A 25,905-nucleotide genomic window follows, 5' to 3' on the forward strand; every position below is an offset into this window, starting at 1 on the left:
CTACTATGGAGGTATCTCTAGAAGCAGGGGGTTCCTGGAGCTGAAATGCTCCTGAGACGCCCCCTGCTTCTATCATGTAATAATTTACATAGTTACATAGTAGATGAGGTTGAAAAAAGACGTACGTCCATCAAGTTCAACCTATGCTAAATTTAGACAACAGATACTTTATCCTATATCTATACTTACTTATTGATCCAGAGGAAGGCAAACAAAAAACCCCATTAAGGGGAAAAAGTATTCCTTCCTGATGCCAAGAATTGGCAATCGGATTAATCCCTGGATCAACATCCTTCCCATGTATACTTATTTGGTATATCCCTGTATACCTTTCCCATCTAAAAAAATGTCCAACCTTTTTTTTGAACAAATCTATTGTATCTGCCATCACAGTCTCCATGGGTAATGAATTCCACATTTTAACTGCCCTTACTGTAAAGAACCCTTTCCTTTGTTGCTTGTGAAATTTCCTTTCCTCCAACCTTAAGTGATGGCCCGAGTCCTTAGTACTGCCCGTGGGATGAATAGTTCTTTTGAAAGCTCCTTGTATTGTCCCCGAATATATTTGTATATAGTTATCATATCCCCTCTTAGACGCCTCTTTTCTAATGTAAATAAATCTAATTTAGCTAGCCTCTCCTCATGTTAAATTGTCCATCCCCTTTATTAATTTGGTGGCTCTTCTCTGCACTCTCTCTAGTTCCATAATGTCTTTTCTTAGGATTGGTACCCAAAATTGTACTCCATATTCAAGGTGTGGTCTTACTAGGGCTTTGTAAAGGGGCTTAATTGTGTTTACTTCCTTTCCATCCATTACCCGTTTGATGCAAGATAAGATCTTGTTTGTCTTTGCAGCTACTGCATGACATTGGGCACTATTGCTAAGCCTGCAGTCTACAAGCACTCCTAAATCCTTCTCCATCAAGGATTCCCCCAATATATCTCCATTTAATTTGTAAGTCGCCTTTTTATTCTTGCATCCCAAATGCATAACCTTACATTTATCTGTAATATGTACAAGAAAGGACTGCGCTGTTGTCTTAGATGCCAGAAAACAAAGTGTTATTTTAAAAATATAAAAATAGTAAATTAAATTTTACAATGGGTAAAATAGTGTACCAATAAAAATAATAATAATCATTCAATACCAATAAAGCACAATACTAAATATCTAACAAGCAAAGAAAAATAAAATAAAAAATGCATAAAAAATACGTGGTGCTGTGAACCTTCCTTAGTCTGCTCAATGCAGATAGTCCTATGGAGTCCAAATAATTGTACCAATAATTGGGGAGTAAAAAGGCACTGATAGGAACAACAGGCAGCTTCTTTAAAAGGGCACAACGACCTCCCTCTCCACCTGCATAGAAAAAATAGAAGAAAAGAAGCGCCAAATCCAAGTGCATTACTGTGCAAACTTGATAAATTTAATGCCCAAAAATCTCAATAAAATAAACTCACAAACATAGAACAATTAAAAGCATTTTATGAGATATACTCATGCTCCAAGGACCAGGAAAACGCTGCTTGACTGCTGTCTTGGCTCCGTCACACCTCTGGATCTGAATGCTGCCTTTGCTGTTCACCGATAGCAGGAACTGACGTTTTTGCCACTCCGCAGTGATCTCTCCCCGGGTATACACCGACAGATGCTTTTTTGTTCCCACCGGGGACGATGGGTATCGCGGACCAGCGGATGACGTCACAAAGATGGCGGAGGATACCGGACCGATTGAATTCAAAGCAGTTCTGGAGCAAGCGTTTGTGAAGGTCCACTGCACACCTTCCCTACGCGTTTCATCAGATGGACTGACTTCTTCAGTCTTCCAAAAACGTCAGTTCCTGCTATCGGTGAACAGCAAAGGCAGCATTCAGATCCAGAGGTGTGACGGAGCCAAGACAGCAGTCAAGCAGCGTTTTCCTGGTCCTTGGAGCATGAGTATATCTCATAAAATGCTTTTAATTGTTCTATGTTTGTGAGTTTATTTTATTGAGATTTTTGGGCATTAAATTTATCAAGTTTGCACAGTAATGCACTAGGATTTGGCGCTTCTTTTCTTCTATTTTTACATTTATCTGTAGTAAACCTCATTTGCCATTTACCTGCCCACGTTTCCAGTCTCTCCAAGTCCTTCTGAAGAGAAATTACATCCTGCTCTGATTCTATTACCTTTCACAATTTGTATCATCAGCAAAGATGGAGACTTTGCTCTTGATCCCAACCTCAAGGTCATTAATGAACAAGTTAAAAAGCAGGGGTCCAAATACCGATCCCTGAGGTACTCCACTCACGACTTTAGCCCAACCTGAAAAAGTTCCATTTATGACAACCCTCTGTTGTCTATCCTTCAACCAGTTTTCAATCCAGGTGCATATATTATTACTGAGTCCAATTTTCTTTCTTTTGTACACCAACCTCTTGTGTGAAACCGTATCAAAAGCCTTTGCAAAATCTAAGTAGACCACATCAACTGCATTACCCTGGTCTAAGTTCCTACTTACCTCCTCAAAGAAACAAATAAGGTTAGTTTGGCAAGATCTATCCTTCATAAATCCATGCTGACTATTACTAATAAAAAAAAATTCCATTAGGTATTCCTGAATATTATCCCGTATTAAACCTTCATGTAGTTTCCCTACTATTGAAATTTTGTTTTTGTTATTTTTGTTTAAACGGCATTGCTTGTCGCTTTAATTTTTTTTTTTTTTTTTTTAAATAAACTGAGCAACACTGATTGCTGCTACAACCTTTTAAAAAATTCAGTGGGTTGTCAAGAGGTCTTGCATCTTTAACCCAGGGTTCTGTACAACTACATTTGTAAAAGCACTCTTTAATTTACGTGCAGAGTGGATTTTCTTGTGAGATACTTATGAGTGAATTAATATTGTACTTGTTGTTAATTACATGTTATCTATAGGGTAATAAGGTCAGAGATACCATCCGCTTATGTGATAAATGGTTGCCTTGGACTTGGACACTGAATTCCTGGAATCGAAGTTAAGCTCTTCTGACTTCCCAGAATCCTATATGGGTGACATGCTTTTATTGCATAACAGGGAAGGTGGAATAAATCGTATTCGCTTTGCTGTAAAGTTAATGTAATACATTTCGGTTGACTGGAAAAAATGAAGAATTAAATGTGCATGATTAAAATCAAACTAAAAGTTATTAGGTAAATGATGTGATAGATTCAGCATACACACATGGCAGCCATTGGATGCAGTCGAAGGTTAATGACTCTCCCTTAGGCTGCGTCCATACTGGTTCCGACGACGCATGCGCCAAATCCAAACCAATGGAGGCCAATACGCATGTGCTTGGTGTGCACGTGAGCAGCTAGGCGACCGATGCGTGGCGAGACAAAATGGTTTCTTTGCCGTGCAACGGCCGGGTCACGTGAGTTTGCCACCCTCCTCCCTCCCGTCGTCTCTGCCTACAGGACAGAAATCTCTCCTGCACGCATTTACTATGGACGAGGCCGTATTGTTTTGCATGTAAAAGATGACAAAGTGGGCAGTTTGGGGGGTTCTCCTAGGATGATTAAGAGACATGGAGCCCTGGGGTCAGGTTGCCGTGAGATTGGGGGAGTAGGAGAAAGTGGAAATAAATACATTTAGTTTTATCTGTATAAAAAAGTAGTGAAGAAGCTGGCAAAAAGATTCTTTTGGAAGATGTCCTACATACAGTACATAGCGGTCATTATTGCTGACGCGTTGCACACAATCTGCCAGCGATACTACTTGACACCTTGTAATTCTTCCTTCTTTTTTTTTTTTACAATTATTTGTATATGCAAAGCATGTGACAATGTATAATTCCACATTCTTACCTAACAAATAGCAATTGTTTGGTGCTCCTGTTTTATAAATGTGTAACAATCCTGATTGTGTGACTAACATTTTGGCTGTGTCAGTCAGTGTAACTCAGCAGCTACAATGTATCCTTATATTACTAAGGTAACCTTGTCTATTGTTACAGCTCAAACTGCTGGTAACATTTGCAACAAATTATCCCAAATAGGAAAGTGTTGCAAATATCTTGCACTGCTTGGGAGGTGGGTTCAATCTGCTATAGAAATCAAAGCATGCTTTAAAACTCATTAAACGTGACATTAAGAGTTGAATTATAACAAAAAACAAACACGTGATTCTAAGGCCACGTGGAGGCGGACGCCTTCGCTGACGACGATGGCGTGGGACAGACTGTTCTCTTCTGTCAGTGATACCAGGTGCCGGAGCACGTGGCAGGTATCCCCATCTACAAGTGCACCAACAGTAACACTTCTTGTGGGCAGCGCTGTCACACATACATTGGGTGGGTTGGCTCCTGTGGGCACCGTGTGGTTAGGTGCCCAGGGCACTCCAGTATTTTGGGGTAAACCCCACTGGTGTGTGGACACGGTGATTGGGGGCACTGTGTGGGGGTATGGCCCTGTGAGGCCTGAGTGGTTCTGTTATTATTATTATTCTCATGTGTTCAGTAAACTTGTTAAACCATGCCAGTGTATTTCTTACATTGTGTCCTGTGACGGGGTTATCCCACACTGATAGGATCCCTCACGGTGGAGGCGCTGTCACCATACGATCCAGCTACACCCCAGGCTCCCAGCGGTGGAGGTTCAGGCCTCCTGTGAGCCACAAGTAAAGCACCACACACCCCGTAGTCGCCACATCTCCCATCGGGTGGGGGAAACTGCGCTACATTTACTTGCACCTAATTAATAACGTGGTATTTTAATAATTCTGTTCCTGTATGGGATTAAGCTTTTATGCCGATCCGTATTTTGACTCAATTTTTAGCTTCAGGTGTGATGTCTTCGCTCACCCTGTTTGTCAATACGGAGGTTTCACACCTATCCATTTCAATTAGAATATCTCATTATTATTTTTTTGCTTGTATAGCTCGGGAGTTGGACATCTAAACATTTCTACAATCCTAGTCTTTTTACACTTTGTTGTGAAATGGTATATTAAAACAGATACTTCGATTCTTGGCAGATATGGAGGCAAAATCTATGGGATGACTGGTAGTCAGATTGAAGGTTCTCTGGAGCAGGTGTACCCTTTCCTATCGGTGTCTTGTATGCTTGATGCCCTTATTGTATTTTAATTCCCTGTATTCGTATGTCTCTTTTGTAAATCGCTATGACACTGGTGGCTTTGCTTAAGTAAAAATACACATATACACATTTGACTCCTTTGGAGGGTCCACGTGAATTGTGGTATAATTGCTGCTTTTTCCTCTGCTTGAAGTCTATAGGTTTTTGATTCGCACTATTGCTCACTTTTCTGCCTGATTTGCCGAAAAGTCTTAGGAAATGCATGCACTAAGTTAATGTTATAATAGCATGTTCTTGTATAGCGCTGCTAGTTTTACGTAGCGCATTACAGAGACATTTTGTCCCGTGGAGCTTACAATCTATGGTTTTTGTGCCTGAGGCACAGGGAGATAAGTGACTTGCCCAAGGTCACAAGAAGCCAACACCGGGAATTGAGCCAGGCTCCCCTGCTTCAAACTCTGTGCTAGTCAGTGTCTTTACTCACTGAGCCACTCCTTCTCCTTATGTAAATTAAGGTTCAGTGAGAATCATATTTGCCTCTGTTTCAGATGTTTACAGTTCTGGTTTGTTCTTGCCATGTGAGATTTTTATGCGTTATTATAGAAATTGACACTTTTTGCGTGCCCACCTTTCTGTACTTCAGGGTGGAGCCGCATGGGTGGCTCACTGCCACAGCTATAGCCTTGACTTCTAGACACAACTTTAATAAATTGTATCATTCATTTAATATCCTCTAAAAATATAAATTCATCGGACCTATGTTTCTTCAAATATGTCATTCTCATTTTGGATATCTACAGAAATATTTCTTTATTTTGTCTGAGACTGAAGACGCTTTATTTTTTTTACTGAATAAAACATGAATAGATCAATTGCATTATGCATGTTTGTGTCCTATAGCAATTCGTACCTGTTTTTATGGTTTTGTTTCAGATTTAATGAACTGCGAGGCATTATTTAAAAAAAAAACTAAAATGGTCCATGAACAAACACATTGGTAATTGTCAGTGCTATCAGTATAAGAAGCAGTGCTTTCTCATTAAAAAAAAACCCCTACTAATCACTGCTTATTTTTGTTGTGTGTCTAAAGTAAAATGTTGTTGCTTTTTGTTTTTTAATCTGAACAAAGCCGGCTTCTGTCCATGTTTAATAGCGCTTTCATGCGATCATACACTGCGGTACTTTAGTTTGCGAGTTTGATGTCACTGTTGGTAGTCTAATATATACTATCTTTAACTGTGCCTGCAATGTCTTGTATATAATGTACTGTATAACCCTGTTCACTTATGTAACTACAGGCATACCCCGGTTTAAGTACACTCACTTTAAGTACACTCGCGAGTAAGTACATCTCGCTCAATATGCAAACGGCAGCTCACGCATGCACCAGTAAGCACGTCCTGAACAGCAATACCAGCTCCCTACCTGCACTGAAGCTGTGTGCAAGCGGGGAGACTATAGAGCCTGTTACACATGAGTTATTTACATCAGTTATGCACGTATATGACGATTGCAGTACAATACATGCATCGATAAGTGGGAAAAAGGTACTGCTTCACTTTAAGTACATTTTCGCTTTACATACATGCTCCGGTCCCATTGTGTACATTAATGTGGGGTATGCCTGTATGTATTTGTAACCATGTATTTGTCATCATAACTCTGTGTCCAGGACATACCTGAAAACGAGAGGTAACGCTCAATGTATTACCTCTGGGTAAAATCATTCCAATGCAACAAACCTTATCAAGGGGAGCGCAGCTGATACGTTGGATACTCTTGGCTAATTAAACGTATCTTATTTGGAAGTCCGTTACACATATACTTTCTCAACTTACTTTTCATGGGTTATGCACTCTGTCTCTATAGAGAGCTGATTTTGAACGATGTTGCTCTGAATCAAATACATTGACTCCGTTGCAAGCGCTTATAGTAAGCGCGACGGAGCGTCCCAAAATTTTGAAGCCGGGTCTATTTGATTTTTAAGAGACAGTCGCCACATGTGACTGTCTCTAAACCAATCAGAGACCGTGGCCCGCCCCCTTTCGTGACGTCGCTGGCGACAGGTGACGTCATCGGCCTAAGGCTACGCTTACTGAGCCGGCGACGTCAGGCTGCGGTCGCTGGAAAAATCAAATTGAGATGACTTCCAGCTATCGCGACCAAGCCATCGCTCTGTCACGACGTCTTGTTGCGCTTACTATAAGCGCACGCGATGGCGGCAATGCATTTGTTTTGACGCGACGTCGCTGTCGGCAGCACTATAGGCTCAGCCTAGGAGAGTCTAATTAGCCAGTGGGGCGGCTAGAGCAGTGTGGGTACTTGAATGCCGCACAGCGTCACGCGATACTGCAGTCAGAGCGGAGAGCGCTCCGCTTCTGAAACGACCAATTTGTGGCGCTCTCCCTCTCTGTCGGTGAGTAGGCAGCGCCTTTTGAGATCTCGTTTCTCTATGGCCGCAGACATAGTAAGAGCTACGGTACGATCAAGGAATGGGCTGACGAAGTAATTGATTTACGAAACGCGTAGGAAGAGGGCGCGTTCCAGCTTGTACTTTATTCAGTGAGGACTCTGTGTTATCATATAATTTGAGGCAGCCTGTGGACATTACAGCGATCCAACCCGTAAGAGACGGGACGCTCCGAGTGACGTCATCAGTGCGCACTGGGAAGCCGGGTACAGAGCAACAGCGTGGAGTAAGTCACACCACGCATCAGCAGCACTGCGGTTCCCCATTTGGAGACGGGACGCCCCGAGTGACGTCAGTAGTGCGCACTGGGAAGCAAGAGACACAGTATCAGCGTTGAGCAGGTCTCGTCTCGTGTTGGCGGCTTTGCGGTTCCCCATTTGGTGAGACGAGCACTGTCTGAGGGGAGAGGAACCCAAGAACATCCAAGGGGAGACAAGAGTTCCTTTATCTTCCAGTCCAGCCGAGTACCGAGTGATTCCATGCTGGTAGCTATTGTGGTAACATGTCCTTAACATGTCATGCCTAATATTTATTTGATTGATGTACTGTACGTGCAATACTTACCTGCTGAATGAAATTAATACAAATTATTTATATACTACATTATGAGGTCTTGCGCTGTTCTCTCTTTTTGTTTTTTGTTCTAGTTTTGGTTTGTGGAGCCATTCAACGAGAACAGCAGCAGATACCTCATCTACACTTAACCTGGATGGAACAGGTTTAATTAACAACATTGATTTGTTTTTATCACAGCACTTTATTTTGGTTAAGTTAATCACTATATTGATGTTTAAACTGATCACATTTAAATTACTTTCATTTAAGGGTATTGGTATTTTTACACATCATACCACGAATCGTTGAGCGCAGTATCACTTTTTCATATTCACCTAAGGCAATATAGCCTAGTCTCTCAATATATGGTCCTAACAGGCTATTGAGGACTCCGGAAAAAAACTGACGGCTATATCTTCATTAATAAAACTGTCTAGTTGACTTTAATGTACCTGTGTTTAATGTATCCAGTATAGAGTCAGAAGGAATAGTAGATACATTATTTAGTGTCATATTCAAAGGTAGGATGTGTATGATTTGAACTATATCTCTGCCAGGGTCTGCAGTAAAAGGTAACTAATCGGACTGAGCACCAGGATACAATTACAAACCATTGGAAATCCGACTGAGAGTAACAACTCTCCACTAACCCACACATACAGGTCATCTTCCATTTAGTATGCTCCTAGGCATGACCTGTTATTATTAATTACAAGAATATATTGATATTACTTGTACATAAAGACTGTATTTTAATCAAACATCTTCCATTTTTCAATTTCTCACTTGAGTGCATTTTCTCTCAAGTTTGTGATTTTGTTTTTATAATCTATTCATTGTTCTAATTAGCGAGGGCTGGGGTTTTCCTGGACGGGTACCAGTTTACTTTAGAAGTGCTCTCCCTCTTACAAGACTGTAATTTATTGTGGTGATTAAAAATGGTTTGGCTGAAAAGGGCTTCTGTGAAGAACAAAACTAATAAACTTGTTATGTTCTTTGCTTCCTGCACAATGGAACAAGGAAAATTGGAGAGAAAAACAATCTCATTATAACTTTGCAAAAGGCTTTGTTTGGATACAATAATGTTTAAAATTGTTTGTTTGCTTGATCCTTAAGAACAGGGAGGGGGGGGGGGGTGGGGGGAAGCTGTTTTCTATCTGTTTGCACTATTTAAATAGTCCATAATAAGAGTGCTACACAAACTAAACATCATTGGAAATAAACCACAGAAAATGTATCCAGTATTTTATTCAAAACCTTGTATACTTGGTTTTCATATTGTAATCGTACACATCAGAGACACCATCGCCACATTCATTCAAATGAAATTCAGTCCCTCTTTGAGACTGACTCCCCACCCACTGCAGCCCTGACATATTCCCGCTTCATCAGTGGGAATGAGACGCTCACTCTTCACAAACACATAAATAACTGTACCCGGCATAACACACGCCTATATTACAGATCTTAAAGGTTATTAATTTAACATTCATCGCCCATGTGGCTCTACAGCACTCCTCCCCATTGCCAACTACACCTCTCCATCGCCCCTTACACCTCCATCGCCCCGATATCCCCCCCATCACCCATGTGCCCCCGGTATCTCCCATTCACCTGTGTAACCCCTACATCTCCCCCATCAACTGTGTGACCCCTACATACCCCCCCCCCCAAACCTGTCTGGACCCTGCCCTTGGCCTCCCTCGCCTCCACCCTCCCTATAACAACCACCGCCTCCTTCCTCACTGTCCTTGGATGCCTGTCTCCTCCGCCGCCTCCTATCTACCATCCACAATATCTCTAAACAAGTTACCTACTGAGTATTGTACCTGGTAGGCTATATATGGCACATGACATCATACTGGTGAAATCATAATGAGTTGCAGACATCTTGAACAGCTGAACCTTTGTACTGGGAACATGCCTACGCCTTATATAGATCGATATGATCTACAAAGCTATCGGCCAAACATACCAAAACCCCACCTATGCTCTTCCTTTTGATCCTATTAGATAGCATACCAGGTTTGGTGGCTCTAGAATGAAGCGTGTGGATTTGTGTAGCCGGACAAACAAACAAACTTTCTGAATTAGCGTATAGATATAGGCATGTCAAATTATGCGGTGGTAACACATATAACATCGTTATGTTTTTCATATTGCTCTTTTTTTTTGTGATCATTTTTTTCCTGCCCACATTTTTCTTTGAAACTTTTCCAGTAGTTTTCTGTTTTGGAGAATTAGAAATGTATAATATTTCCAAGAACTGTGGAAATATGAAGAAAAAAAAAAAAAAACCTGTTAAGTAATCGAACTCCCATCCTCAGTGCTGAACAAATACATGAATGTACACGCCTTAGCCTCAATATGTATTTTCCAGGGAAACCCATTTCATTGAACCCCTCCTCCCCCCAAAATATTTTAAAGGAATAAATTAGGTCACGTGGGGTTGTTGCACGCTATTAGTGGAGGATCATGCTGGCAAAGAGAGCTGTGCATAAACAAATGCCTGCAAACATTAATGAACTGAAGCAACGTTGTAAAGAAGAGTGATCCAAAATTACTCCACAACAATGTGAAAGACTGATAGTCATACAGAAAACGATTAATTCAAGTTATTGCTGCTAAAGGTGTTCTACAAGCTATTGAATCATAAGGTATACTTAGTTTTTCACACATGGCTTCTCCATTTTGGCTTTATTTTTGTTAAATAAATCATGACACGGTTTAATATGTCATGAGTTGTTCACCTGAGGTTGTATTTACCTAAATTTTAGACCTGCTAAGGAACAGATGATTTGTTATTACAGTATGTCCTGATATGTAAAATAATAGAATTCAAAGAGGGTGTACTTTCTTTTTCACACATATCCCTATTAAAATATAACCATTTAATTAAATATATTGTGTCCTGTCTTCTACTGTATGTACTAAAAGATGTACGTTCCTATTCTGGTGTCAGGGATGGAGTGAGAGTACAATTCACCTACCCTCACTAGCCTCATTCTTGGCACACATTACAAAAATAACTCTTAAAACTTTTACACACTGCAAACATGCTCAGCTTTATCACCTAGCTGGAGCATCCCCCTGAACCCCTAGACCAGGTTCATGGTACCTTGGCATGTATCTGGGTACCTCTGCTATACTGGGGAACCCCTGCTAGACTAGGGACTCCGTGTATAGCTGCAGATATAGTTTAACTCCCTCATACCCATTTACCTTGTCTGGATGATGCTGCAGGGATCCTGGCGGTGAGTCGTAAGAACGTTTTCAGAGTCAGAGTTTGGCGGAGTAATGTGCTTGGCTGTATCCGAGAATCTCACTCAATTCCGGATACAACTTTTGGGGTATCCCATAACTCTGGAACCCCGATACATAGCCACATTCTGTAAAGACTTTCTCCGACAAACCCACCCTGAAACTTACAGCCTACAAATCTCCCGATCCCAGCACCCCAGTAAAGGCAAAAGACACACAAATCTTTAATGTCGCAAAAGTGGCACTGTCTCAGCAATGCATTTTCGACATCGGGGCCCAAGAGCTGACACTCTAGGACCCCCACACATGGGTCAGGGGTAACCAAGCGGGCTTGACCTTTACTCATGAGCCTGGTTAACCCCTTCCCCGTCACAACGTTGCCATGGCAACGCGTCACCAGGAGCCGCCTGAATCAAGATAAGGAGAAGTTTACAGAGGCCTTGCAGCTCCCCGGCATTAATTTAAATGCCTTCGGGAAACGGGCGGGGCCTCTGTAAACCCCACGCCCCCCGCAGCGAATCTCGCACCCCCCCTACGTTTTCTGATTTTGTTCTTGTGAATAAAAATACCCACATATATATTATCGGTCTTACTTTATTCGTGCTCTTTCCTCTCTGTTTCCTCTAGGGTAGATGAATGATGATGTTTGTATAGAAATGTATTGATGTGGTACAGAACGTTTCCTTGTATTTATTACAGTCTCTGTTCCTCTTATCTGTAGCCAAGATCTCTAATTTCTGCAGCTTATTCTGTATTTCTTGCACCTTCTCAAGACCATTTCCTTTTCTTCACCTTCGACACTCTTCTCCCCATCTTCCATCTTAGGCCTCGTCCAGGGTGGGAGGGCACTTGCTGGCGCTCGAGCACCATGGTGTCAGTCGCCAAGCGATTCCTGGCCAGCTAGTTGCGTGCACGGGGTGTGTGTCAGGGGCTTGTCTGTCATGTCACGGAGCTGGTTCGCCCTCATTGGGCGAACCGCTCACGTGACGCGCCAGCGAGCAGCCAAATCAAATTGATTTGTTGCGCCAAGCAGCTGAGCGTCATGTGCACACTGGTCAAACACATTGTCTCCATGTGTTTGATCGCACTGAGCGCGAGCGCGCACACTCTTGGCCTGGACGAGCCCTTATTCTTTCCCTTGTCATGTCACCAATGTCCTCTCATATCCCCCCACAGGTCTCTATTCTATCCTCCCCATGTAGATCTCCCTATTATTTCCACTCCCAACAAATATCTCTCTTCTACTCTCTATTTATTCGCCAACAGACTTTCCTCCTTTTCTTCCCTGCGTAAAAAAATAAATAAAATAAAGTCCAACCTCTCTAATGTTCTTAACTTTACTTCCCCCTCTGGCTACATGCAATGTGTGCGAGGTTAGAAGCAAAGGAGCATGGCAAGGAGTTTGGGAACAAGTAATGCGTGACGAGTATGTGGTCAACACAAAAAAAAAATTATCATAAAATTAACTTCCGTTTTCGGTACTGTCTCCTAAAACACCATATACTGTGCTGCTGATAGTAACTAAATTAATTAGCATTGAAGTACTAAACTGAATGAAAACAAAAGAGGGAATATAATGCTCACTAAATCAAATAATGTGATAGTAGTATGATGGTGCCTGACCCGTCAAGGTTGACGGTGGGTGCAACTAATGAGCTGAAATAGACTAGAATTAACAACAGCTGGAAAGTGAAGGCATATTTGTTGCCACCACCTAGCAACTAGAAGCTCATTTAGAAGTGCACTCCTAGGCATTAAAACTTAACATTTAATTAATGAATAGAATAAAATAAGTTCTTAACATAAAGTGATTATATTAACTACATATAATGTACTTTGGCGAGAGGGAATGAGGAGATGATAGATGGCCAGGGTATATAGTAAGGTATGCTAGTGCCTAATAGTATTTAGCAAAAAGCAGTGATACCGAACTGGCCTTAATTAGGGAGTGGGTTACTTAGCTGTGAAAGCTCAAAGGTGCTTGCCCTGTGTATGTGTATTGTGCGTCATGTGGCGTAGCGTACCGATCTTCTGATAGGTCCCAGCCCCCTATTTAGTCTCCCCTCACCATTTCCTCCTTGCTCTGCATAGCTTCTGTATCTTGGTGCTGTCTGCTGTTGCCTGGCCCCTTTTGTCTTTCAGTTCCTATTCCTGTCCCTGGATATTCTGCTGACCTCCCTGGATCTTTGGCTTTGGACTTCGTTTACGCTGCTCTCTGGAACCTCTTGGATTTGGCTTTGGACATTACTACCATGCAGACTTCTATATCCCCTGGACACGGCTTACGGACATTCTACTACGCTGCTCTCTCAACTCCACGACCCAGGCTTACGGACACTCTACTACGCTGCTCTCTCCATCCCACGACCATTGGCTTACGGACTTTACCTTTCTACGCTGTAGTGTCAAGTACGGTAACCTTTCTATTTTTTGTTACCTGGACTACCTACGCTACTTCCACACTCCGGCCGTGGCCTCGTTTACTGCTAGACGCGTGGTATTACTCCTTTCCACCTCAGTCCCGGGGTCTCGTCTGGCTTGTGGGCAGGCCGAGCGTTACAGCCGGCGGTCAGAGGTGCAGCTTTGAAGCTGCCTCTGTTCTGTCTTTCTCTGTCTCTCTCTCCCTGAGTTCCCCTCCTGAATCCTGTCTCAGAAGGAGGGGAGGAACTTTGTCAGCATGGGGAGAGAGAGCATGTGAGGGCATCGAGCTGCAGCAGGTAAAGGTAGGAACTCCTATCCTTGCTTTCCTTTTGTTAAGCCCTCCATCCCTTTTACCCTCCGCTTGGGACACTTATCCCCTTCCCCACTTAACCCCTTCCTTTCCTACCCCAAGGGCCCTTAATCGCCCTCCTCCCTCCCCCTAGGTCCCATAACACCCCTGCTAAGCCTGCATTTCACCATTTCTCACCTTCACTGCTTCCATCCCCCTCATAGCATCACTCTCACCCTTTATGAACATTTTACAAAGGAACTAAAACAGATTTTTCAACTATTCTAAAGTGTCGAAAAATCTGTTTTAATTTATATAATGTTAAAAATATATTAATGTGTTTTCAAATGGAGAGAGTATCTCTGAGTGAGAGTGATAGGAACGGGGGATGTTAGGGTGATGGAACCAGTGTAGGTGAAGAAAGGTGAAGTGCAGACATGCAAAGGGTTTGGGAATGATGGGACCTTTGTTCTAGTAAATCTAAAGAAAATGTATTTATTTTGATGACACTTATTTAGATTCACTAGAACATTTTCAGACTTTTATTTTAACAAATATATGGTTATCGTGATAAATGTCCAAATATCGTTATTGTGGTGAAAATTTTGATATCGACCAATCGACCAACCCTAACACAGTAATAATATTGGTTTAAAAGAATTTGCACGTTGACTTTACTGAGTAGTCTGATAACCTATTTAGTCCCCTCATTTAGTTGACTTCCGTTATTGCCTTGCAGATATCTACCAGTGCTTGTAAACATAGAGGTGAATTTATAAAAAAATAATTATGAGCAAAATCTTCAATTTAAAACATTAGTACTTGTAGAGTTGCAAACATTTTTTATTTATTCTTTACCGAGTTTTTTTTTTTAATCCTGATCAGTATCTATCGGTCTTGAAGAAAATGTGATGTTTACAGAGCTTATTAAAGATGACCACATTAGCACAGATTTACAGCATCTTGTATGTTGCATCTTGTATCCTGAAGTCGCTAGCTGTCTGTTTCAGAGAGAATGTGGTGTACAGTAATGTTTGTAGAGCTTGTGACCACATGTACCTTTTCCTTTTACATATTCATGCCCACAAAATGTGGTAGAGACTATGGGCCATATTTAACCATTCAACTAAATGTACAGTTGTGTTGGGTGTCTTCCAGCATGATAAGTATCTTATGGTGTAGCAGTTCTTGGTAAATATGGCTCGGAATGCTGTTACTTCCAGTTCAAAACTGAATGAACCAAATGTTAATGCAATTAAACAGATGTTAACCATGTCAGATTAGTAAATGTTATTTACTATAGGGGCTAGTACTACAGAGATGGATGGAAATGTTTTGATAGGCAATATTGCATGTCTAAATAGTGTATTAACCTTTTTGATGCCGGAAGAGACTTCCGGCACCGTAGTCACGTCATTGCTTGGGTAAGGATCACATGATCGCTACTCGACCCCAGGGAACAGACGTAGGGGTTGCTGGGGCTCTTCCATTTTGATGTAATTCACTCCCTAGAAAACTACCAAATTGCATGATGTTCCCCGTACATCATAAGCGCCCCTAGTGTGCCAGCCCTCATGAAGTACAGGTCTTGCAAGGGCCCTGGCCTCATAAGAATGCAATGGGAAGTCCCCGCAGTGTTACAGCCACACTCCCAAGTGCTTCCCCATTACCACTGCACTACAGATACATATAATCCAACTGCAGCTATAAATTGTAAGTGCACAACTGCAAGTGCAGAGAGACTCATAACAGTAAATGTGTTGCATTATGCATAGAGGAGTGAAAATAATAAGCATAATAAGGATGTGCATGAGGTATTGTAGGACTATTTGTCTTCCACAAAGGAATACTTTCATAAGTGACAAAGCTGTAGGGATGAATATGCAATGTTTATGCGGCATGTGTGTATACAGTGGTATGACATGACCGGAGATTACAAATGGGAGAGAATAGCAGAGTGTAAAGAACATGAATCTTGAAGGCAATAAAATATTTCATAGCATAGAGATTAAGGAGATAAATACCTGGGGAAAAAAATGTAAACAGTGAACAAGGATAAAGATGCATTTTGGTTATAATGTGGAAGAATAAACAATAACTCCTTTGCAGAAGTATGAATATGTGAATATTGTAGGGAGAAGACAAATGTTAACCCATGTGAGACGGGATGAATGATTATCACGAATTAAAGGTAGTTTTGAAGGAATAGAGCTTTGGATCTCTTATAGCTTTAAATAATTATGGAGTAGAGAACTATAAAGAAACTACTTAACTGTTGGGAAAATGTCTAATGGAGAGAGAGATTTGAGTGCCGTACATTAATGATGATATCTAAAGCCAAATAAATTTGTAACGTCACCCAAGCAGAAAATATAGACCCAAATTAGTAAAAGAATACCAAACTTAACTCTCATTTAAGTGAATATGAATTAAGGTGTTCAAGAGCTTGGCACCCTTTAGTGAATCGGGGCCATAGACAGAGAAGAGGACGGGTCACAGGGCTATGTTGCCTACAAACACAAAAGTATAATTGGTCAAGAAGAGGAGTGGAAGTGACATAGTGGGAGTGTCATGAATGGTAAAAGACTACAGACAACAATTGACAAATTGTTTAAAGGCGTTGAATGTGCAATAGCTGCTGATGGAAGGAAGATCAGGGGATAGTTACTTGAGGATAAGCCTATAGTTGATCTAATGGACCCTGAGGGCTGGATACATGGCAGGCAAGAAAAGTGTGATGGTAAATATGGGCCTATATGCCATTATTCTTAAGAGATACTGTACATTAAGGCAGCAGATTTCAACCTTTTGCATATTACGTAACATCAACCATTTAAAAACAAAAAAGAAATGGTCCAATCATAACAACAAAAAAACACTTTTTCCAAAGAGTATTTTTGCGTTTACATGCATTTTAGTATTATACTGTATTAACCATTTGATGGTACCTCCTTATACTCCCCCTCTCTCTTCCTATCTTCCTCCCCCTCTCTCTTCCCATCTTCCTCCCTCTCTCCCCTTCCCTCTTCCACTCACTTGAACACCCCCCCCCCCCATAGCAATCTTACCTTGGGGTGATGTCGTCTCAGTGCTGATTTGGTCAGGGAACTCCGCAGCTCCCTGTGGTCAGGTTGAAGTTGGACTCAGCTTGGGACAGTTGTCCTATCACTAGAAGCACCGACCCACAGCACTGGGACAAGCACGAACATTCAATAGGCCAATCCGCAGAACGTAGTGTGGAAGAGATCAATAGAGAATTATTCATTATGCTTGTTTGTTATAAGAATTTATTTTTCTTTAAAGAGATTGACAAATGATTGGGTCGTCGAGGATGTTAAAGGTTGTGATAGAACAGAAAAAATTAAAGGATATTAAATCGTAAATCGAAGAATGCATAAGAAATTATGTAAAGCTCAGGTGAAGATAATAAAGAAAAATAGTAACATGATATTCAAGCTTTATAAAACGGGAAGTCACACAAATATGAAACTAGCAATACAGATTTGTTTTATGATTTGTTGTAGGTTGTGAAAACTTCTAATGGGTAAACATCAGTTTATAATTGATCAAACATTTAACACCTTACTCCCTTTCCCCCCCTCCCCGCCGGGACCATTAACACCTTCCTCACCTGCTGCCCTGGGACTCTTAACCCCTTCCTCACCTGCTCCCCTGGGACTCTTAACCCCTTCCTCCCCCTTGGGACTCATCACCCCCTTTTCTCCTGGGACTCCATAACTTCCCTTTTCCCCACCTTCCATCCCTGGGACTCTTACCCCCCACCCCCTTCTTCTCCCTCCCCCCTGGGCCTCAAATTTCTCCTCCTCCCCCTTTCCTGGGATTCTTCTCCCCTTCACCCCCTCTGGAATTCTTAACCCTCTGGGTCTCTTAACCACTTCCTCCTCCCCTTGGGACTCTTAACCCCTTCCTCACTTTCCCCCTTGAACTCTTCACCCCTTCCTCTCCTTCCTCCTCCCTGGGACTCTTAACTCTTTCCTCTCCCCACTTGGACTCTTAAGCCCCCCTTGTTCCCCCTCAACCCTTGGGACTCAACTATTCCCTTCCCCCTTCCTCTCCTCCTTCCCCAAAAAACGTTTAATTTATAAAATGTTAAAAATACATAAAATGTGTTAACATATTTTTAAATGGAGGTAATATCTAAGGATGAGGGGTGGATGTTAGCATGATGGTAGCAGGGCCGCAGACTCATTTCTTGGGGCCCACGACTAGAGTTATGTCTGGGCCCCCTCGTCGGCAGTGTTGCAAGCCCCCCATTTTCATACCTCGCGAGCCCCCTCTATTTCCTTCCCTATTCCAATGTATTTCTCTCCCCTCCACCTGACCTCTCACTCTCACCCCCCTTCATCAATTACCCCACTCACTCAATCCCTGCCCCCCACCTCACATGTATTTCTCTTCCCTGCGTCTCACTTTTATTCCCCCTTTTCCTCACTCACCCCCTCTCTCCTCTCACTCTCCCCCGTCAATTACCCCACTCTGTCAATTCCCCTCCTGACACTAATTCACTCACCCCTCACACAATCCCTCCCAACCACAAAATATATACCAAAAAACCCATCCCCAATACAAAAAACTTCCCACCCCCAAATACATACAAAAAAAATCCCCACCCCCCAAATATATACAAACCCCCAAATACATATATTTAAAAAAAAAACAAATACATTTAAACCCCCACCATAGATATATATACCCCCCCAATACATATAAACCATCCGAAAAATATTTTACAAAAAACAATACCTATAAACCCACCCAAATACATATAACGCCCACCCAAATACATATTTAAAAAAAACTCCAAATACATACAGTATAAAAATAACAAATACATATAAAACTCACCCAAATATATATAAAACCCCCTCAAATACATGTGAAAGTCCCAAATATATATAAAATCCACCCAAATACATATAACCCCCCCAAAACATATGAAAAAAACAATACATATAACCTCTCCCCCCCCCCCTTCCCCATACATATAAACCGCCAATACAAAAAACTTCCCATCCCCAAATAATACAAAATAAAAACCACCTTCCCAATACACATAACAAATACAAAGCGGCGCTTCAAAAAAGTCCAAGAAATGCAGATGACAGGTTGCCAAACCGTGCTACAGTATGTAGTCAAATCTGGAACATCCGAATCCGCTTGTATAATCCACGAAGAAGTGTCTCAGGACATGTCGGATTAAACAAATAAAGAAATCATAGTGTATACTGCTAAATACTAATCTAGACCAAACAACACAACATGGATGACTGATAACAGGACAAAACTAACAAACATACACACCCTAAACAATCAATAAGAATGCTGAAATGACTCCTTGATAAAGTGTATGTTTACCCGAAATGCGTAGGAGGGTGTTAACCTCCACTTGTAGATAAATTAAATAAAGAAGATTTTTACTATTCATTTGCTTGGGACCCACTTTTGCAGTACGCTGGTTTTCTCTCTTGGACCAGTTAAGCTAATTTATTAAAATATATAAAAAAAAGACAATATCTGTCTAAAAACACATGAGATGCGTTGCGCTGCTCTTCCAGTTTTGCAAATACCAGAATCCTAGTAGGAGTTATTATGGCACATCAAACAGGTAGCAGATGACTGCTAGTGGCTCCTCCGCTGCAAGGGGATGTCTGTGTCAGCGATTCGATGCCGTCTGTATGCTCCGTGTAGTGAGCTCTGATGCAGGAGCAGATGCCGGGGGAAAATTCCATTTAAAGCTGTTTAGCTGTTCTCACAGTGCCATAAGGCTGCGCACGCGTCTCTCACGATCAGCTGTAACCTCTGACTCTACGCATTTCGTGATTGCGTCACTTCCTATGGGGTGTTAGGACATGTCTCTGAACTTATACTCAATGTAATCACCTCCCCAATACATATTAAAAAAAACCAATACATATTACCCCCACAATACATATATATTTTAAAAAACAAATACATATAAAACCCCAATACATATAACGTACGTGCTTGGCACACACACCATTTTTTTTATATATGTAAATTTCTTTGTGTTTTGTCACTCGCAAAAGTGTTTAATTCTATCAAAATCATAAAAATCAAAGTACAATTTCTGTGATAAACCGCAAAGAAGTTTGACTTCGAACGCGTATGCTTGACACACTGCCCTTTAAAAAAAAAAAAAAAAGTTATATTATTTTCATCTATATATGTCATGTGTTTACACACCTTGCGTCTTTTGCACTTCTGCCTTCTTTATTGTAAATTATAGATTTTAAAATGTTCTGCTATTTGCACTTTTATATTTATTGTGTATGTGTGTGTATGTATGTGTATACCATAGCTAGAGGTGCATGCACCGGAGGCCTGTGCGCATCCGAAACCTACACTGGATGCCTTTGTGCATGTGCCGGCGGTGCTGTTTGGCTCTCTACATGTGCCACTGCCTTGTTGTGCGCATGCGACATGCGCGATTTAACTGATTGGCTCTGCACATGCAGTACTGCCCGTGTCTGTGCATGTGCCAGAGTCGCTGGCCGCCACTTAGAGAGAGTGTATACTGGCAACACACAAAAACACCCATACTGGCAACACACACACGTGTGTTGCCAGTATGGGTGTTTTTGTGTGTTGCCAGTATGATGAAGCAGATTACAGGGGTTGGCTTATGTGAATGTGTGAGTTGATGGTTTTGTCTGCGCATGTGCGCGGTTTTGGCTGTGTCTGAGCATGTGCATGGCGACGGCTGTGCATGGTGACGGGGTGTCGACGCATGCGCACTAAGACGGCTACAATATTGCGCATGCGCTGTGAACGACCGGCATGACCAGGGAGGCGCGAGCTTCCCCCCCTCACCTAGCATTATTTATGTGTAATGTACCAATAACGAGACGACACAGTCTGGAGGTAAAATGGCCGCGGCTTTGTTTATTAATAATAAACATAATCATAACTGAGGTAGCGTGCTGCCCGTCCGCGCCAGAAAGTGCTGGGCAATGCAAGAGGGGGCACCCGAAAGTATGTCCCGGTGACCTGACCCCTCGCTTCAACCTGCTTTACCAGCCCCGAGCCCCCTCTGGCAGGACAAGCACCTACCCCCCCCCCCCCCCCGCAACTGCCGCCGTGACAAAGCAAATTGGCCCCGCAATAACCAATCCGTCCGGATCTTTCCGTCTTCCTTATGTAAGCCGATTTATTTTTCGCTTCCTGCAACATAAAGAAATGTTAACCTGCCAAGCAAACTTCAGATCCTGCGTTAAACTAGGGATGGGTGGGTGGGAATCCTTGTCCAGCTAGGAGCAAGAGGCCGGACCTCCCTCCTGGCTGCCGGCTTTATCTTAGAAGCCCCTCCCCCGGCCGCACTTGCGGGCAATCCGGTTCGGGGAGGCCGAGCCCCCCAAGTCACCTGCTGTGCCGCCCATTCAGGCTAGGCCCGCTTCATTAACGTCCCTTCCGGATCACAGAATTCAGCGCATGCGTACAGCCTGATGCTGCACATGCGCAGTATCTTACATTTCATTTCAAATTTCACCCCCACCCAGGCTTTTTTACACTATGAGATGGTTTGGGTGCCACTGTCGGCTAGGAAGTTTCACTTCAAAAGTCTGTTCCACATGTTTTTATTTGAATGGTGGAGGTGATGCATCCCAGTTGAAAGAAGCTGCTTATTTCTAAAATATACTTTTATATATCGGTTTCTGTTTTATCTGGAATACAAAGTGTAACAGGACAGAATCACTAATTACATACATACATACATACATACATACATACATACAATACTTGATGAATTTTCTGAGACAGCTGAAGACTCTAAGGCCGAGCTCATACACTACGCTTGCTAGCGAGAGTGCGAGCACATGCTGCTGTAGCACAAGCGATCTGTGCTCATAGTGTTTGAGGCGATAGGGGGTCTTTTCAAAATGCGGTCGCTCCGTCGTGTGTGTGTGTGCACGCGCACACACTAGGAGCAGCCTCAAGGGATCCTGCACTTTGTGCTTGGTGTAAGCGCTAATGCACACAGTATAAGCTCAGCCTATGGGAGCCTGGCAGACCATTTCAAGTTTGCGACATGGTCAGAGACTGAAGAATGTCTTCATTATTTTTGTTAACTTTGGCAGTAGAAAAGGGACTCTGCAGCATATGATCTTAATTATAGATATTGTTTTGTGGGAATTAAAAAATAACTTTTATTAAAATGCCATATTACCAAAGTTGTTGAGTACAGGCATACCCCGCATTAACGTACGCAATAGAACCGAAACATGTATGTAAAGCAAAAATGTACTCAAAATGAAGCACTACCTTTTTTCCACTTATTGATGCATGTACTGTACTGCAAACGTCATATACGTTCATTACTGATGTAAATAACGCATTTGTAACAGGCTCTATAGTCTCCCCGCTTGCGCACAGCTTCGGTACAGGTAGGGAGCCGGTATTGATGTTCAGGACGTGCTGACAGGCGCATGCGTGAGCTGCCGTTTGCCTACTGGGCGATATGTCCTTACTCGCGAGTGTACTTAAAGTGTGTCTTTAAACCGTCTTTAAAGCTCAATGTAGGAACTCTATGGATAATTATAATTATTTAGCACACAACACATCACAGTGATGGATATTGTAGTTATATAAAAGAACAAAACAGCATTGAACAAGTTTTTACTTCAGTGGATCAGATTTCCTTTGCCAATTACAACTTCACAACAGTCGAAGTTTAAATTTAGTCTCTGTTAGGTTATGTGTCTTCAAGACCTTTACTGTAGGCTAAACTTTTTTTTTTCTGTACAATGTGTCCAACTAGGCATATTTTATATAGGTGGGAGTGAAGACATATTCTTAAGTATTTAATGGGGGCTCAGGGTTTCCTAAAATGAGCTTGCTGGGGTTCTGTGTGTTTGTTAACTTATTTTCAGCTGGTCTCAGCTGTTGGAGGTTAGTGGCTCCTCCTTCTCAGGGTTTAAGCCCGCCCCTCCCCACTTCCCAAGTCAGCAGGTCTTTTTCATTCTACTGGATATAGATTCAATGTTGGTCTTTCTACCTCCTAATAGAGGTACATGGGAATTTTAATCCTAATAGAGTTATATTAGTATTTTATCTGGTAGTGTTAGGATCTGTGAACTGGGTCTGCCTTGTCATGGCTCACAGGCTTCCGAAGCTTTGGCCAAAGGGTTAAACTAAATGACCCCTTTTCAAGAGAATATATAAGTATTTTACTGTGTATTTTTGTCATATTGGATGTAGCATTGGGCTTCTCTGTCGTCTGTTGTATACATATGCCACGCTCAGTAGCACTCCTATTTGACAATTATATACATATATATTTTGTGGGGGCTCCGGGGTTCCTAAAATGAGCTTGCTGGGGTTCTGTGTGTTGTATTTAATGAAGGTCAGAGAGAATATTTGTGCGTTAGTCTACAAAGCTATTCAGTTATGCTCTAGGTGATTTAACATTTTGGCTTTTGTTAAAAAAATTTAAATAAATTATTACCTCACAGGAGAGAGTAAATATGTGTGCAAGCATTATACATGCTCAAGTAATCATGTATATTATATATGCATTATCTGAGTAAACATAATACATTCAGCATTGTACATTTACATTTTTCATTATGATAAATGTGTTTAATATTTCTGAAGATTGGCAGTAGAACAGGTATTTGGTCTGTAACCTCAACATTTACATAGATATTTGGGGAATCTGATCGGAAGAACACAGAAAAGAGAGCGCATTTGATATTTACAGTGAACATTTCAGTTTTGCAGGTTGATTAGAGCAACTCCTTACAGTATGTTCACGTATAAACTGTTTCTCCACTGAAAACGATGATGATTATCACATACTCTATCATACTGTGTGTGCACGAAGAGGTCTTTGCTACAGATGGAGCCTCTTTAATGGGTTTTGGAAGTATTTAGAAGGCTTTAGAAATGGGCTGTGAGGATCAGCAGCTGTACAGTACTTACTGATGTGAGCCAATGTTTCATAACATTCTGTGCACAGATTATTTACAGGCTGCTCCTTAGTCAACTATTATATATGAACTTTCTTTATCATGGAAATTCATTTGATTAGTAACCCATGGGTGTGGTTACCTTGTTTTTGTTTTTTTTCCATTTGAAGATCAAGCAAAGACCATGCAACAGGAAAATAAACAATCACGTCAAAATTAATAAGTAGTGGAGGAAACAATTGTTCAAGGAGAAGAGACTTTTAGATTGTTGCAGGCACTTTTCCCAAACAAAGGTAGTGTGGTGTTTAATTTTATGGAATATTTACATCTCGTTTTAATATGTATGTTATTCCCATGTAAAGAGCTGATTTTTGTTTGGGTGAACAACATTTTCAGAATCCCAATTGCACAGTGCATGCAGACACTGTTTTACAAAGTATAATTAGCATTGGAGTAACTGTAACCTTATAAACAACGTAACCATTTCCCCTGCAAGCTTTCGTTCGTTCGTACTGCAAGTTTACACAGTGGGGCACAGGCAATGTGTTCCAGAAACACAATGCAGCTTATCTTCTGTTTGGTCAAAGAATAAATGAAAAGAATACGGTGGAGATTTCTTGTCGCTTTTTTCACCTGCCATAACTTACAATGTGTGTGTGTGTGTGTGTGTGTGTGTATGTATATACAGTGGTCGACAAATCACCCAAAAATCTACTCGCCACCTTGTCCCGCCCCCCCCGCTTTATAAAAATAAAATAAATTGAATAAATTCCTAGTAAGAACAACATTCGTTTTTGACATAAGTTTATTGTATTACATTATACTACAATTAGTCCTTGTTACGTGTGTGTATGTGTGTATGTGTGATCTTACCTGATCCACAGTCCCTCAATTTCCAGGTACCCTCATTCCCGCAATGTTATATTTTGGAGGGGAGGTGTTCCCTACCTGTCTTCTGGGTTAGGGGGGATTCCGATGTCTTCCGTGTAAAGCTTGAGAGTCAGATCTGGAAGAAAGCAATATAGGTTATTTTGGTGTAGGTATAGGGCAGTTAAGACATACAGGGTAAATAAAATATCCAGATCCAGAGTGTGAGACAGAGAGAGAGTGTGAGACAGAGAGAGAGTGTGAGACAGAGAGAGAGTGTGAGACAGAGAGAGAGTGTGAGACAGAGAGAGAGTGTGAGACAGAGAGAGGGTGTGAGACAGAGAGAGGGTGTGAGACAGAGAGAGGGTGTGAGACAGAGAGAGGGTGTGAGACAGAGAGAGGGTGTGAGACAGAGAGAGGGTGTGAGACAGAGAGAGGGTGTGAGACAGAGAGAGGGGGTGAGACAGAGAGAGGGGGTGAGACAGAGAGAGGGGGTGAGACAGAGAGAGGGGGTGAGACAGAGAGAGGGGGTGAGACAGAGAGAGGGGGTGAGACAGAGAAAGGGGGTGAGACAGAGAGAGGGGGTGAGACAGAGAGACGGGGTTGAGAGAGAGACGGGGGTGAGAGAGAGACGGGGGTGAGAGAGAGACAGGGGGTTAGAGAGAGACAGAGAGAGGGAGGGCGAGAGATGGAGAGCACCATAGTCTGAAGGACTGCACTGAGCAGAAGGCTTGAGACTCACCCCTAAATTGTGTCTCCTGCCCAAAACGGGAGAAATGGCATGTTATAATTCTACTTTCTGATGGGCAACTTCCAAATGACTAACTCCCTTTCAAGTGCCTGACTTTTCTGTTACTTCCTTCCCCCTAGTATCCTTGTCTTTATAGGACTCTGTTTTAGTTGGTTAGAAGTATGAAAGGTAAATGTGGCAGGGATTTCAGAGTTTTAAGTACTAATCCTCTACAGAAGGGGTAGAACATATGTGAATTTGGAGACAACATCGCCAATTTGTTGGAGTTTTGTAATCTGTCATTT

General features: G+C 41.9%; 1 long non-coding RNA gene across 1 annotated transcript in view; it reads left to right on the forward strand.

Moving 5' to 3' along the window:
• Positions 1 to 24,290, forward strand: part of LOC142493781 (uncharacterized) — a 188,840-nt gene extending 164,550 nt beyond the window's left edge. Inside the window, exon 3 of the long non-coding RNA XR_012801208.1 lies at positions 24,174 to 24,290. This is a non-coding gene — a long non-coding RNA (uncharacterized LOC142493781). The remainder of the gene's footprint in view (positions 1 to 24,173) is intronic.
• Positions 24,291 to 25,905: the final 1,615 nt, after the last annotated feature.

Source organism: Ascaphus truei, chromosome 4 (genome assembly GCF_040206685.1).
Source record: "Ascaphus truei isolate aAscTru1 chromosome 4, aAscTru1.hap1, whole genome shotgun sequence".
Taxonomy (NCBI): Eukaryota; Metazoa; Chordata; class Amphibia; order Anura; family Ascaphidae; genus Ascaphus; species Ascaphus truei.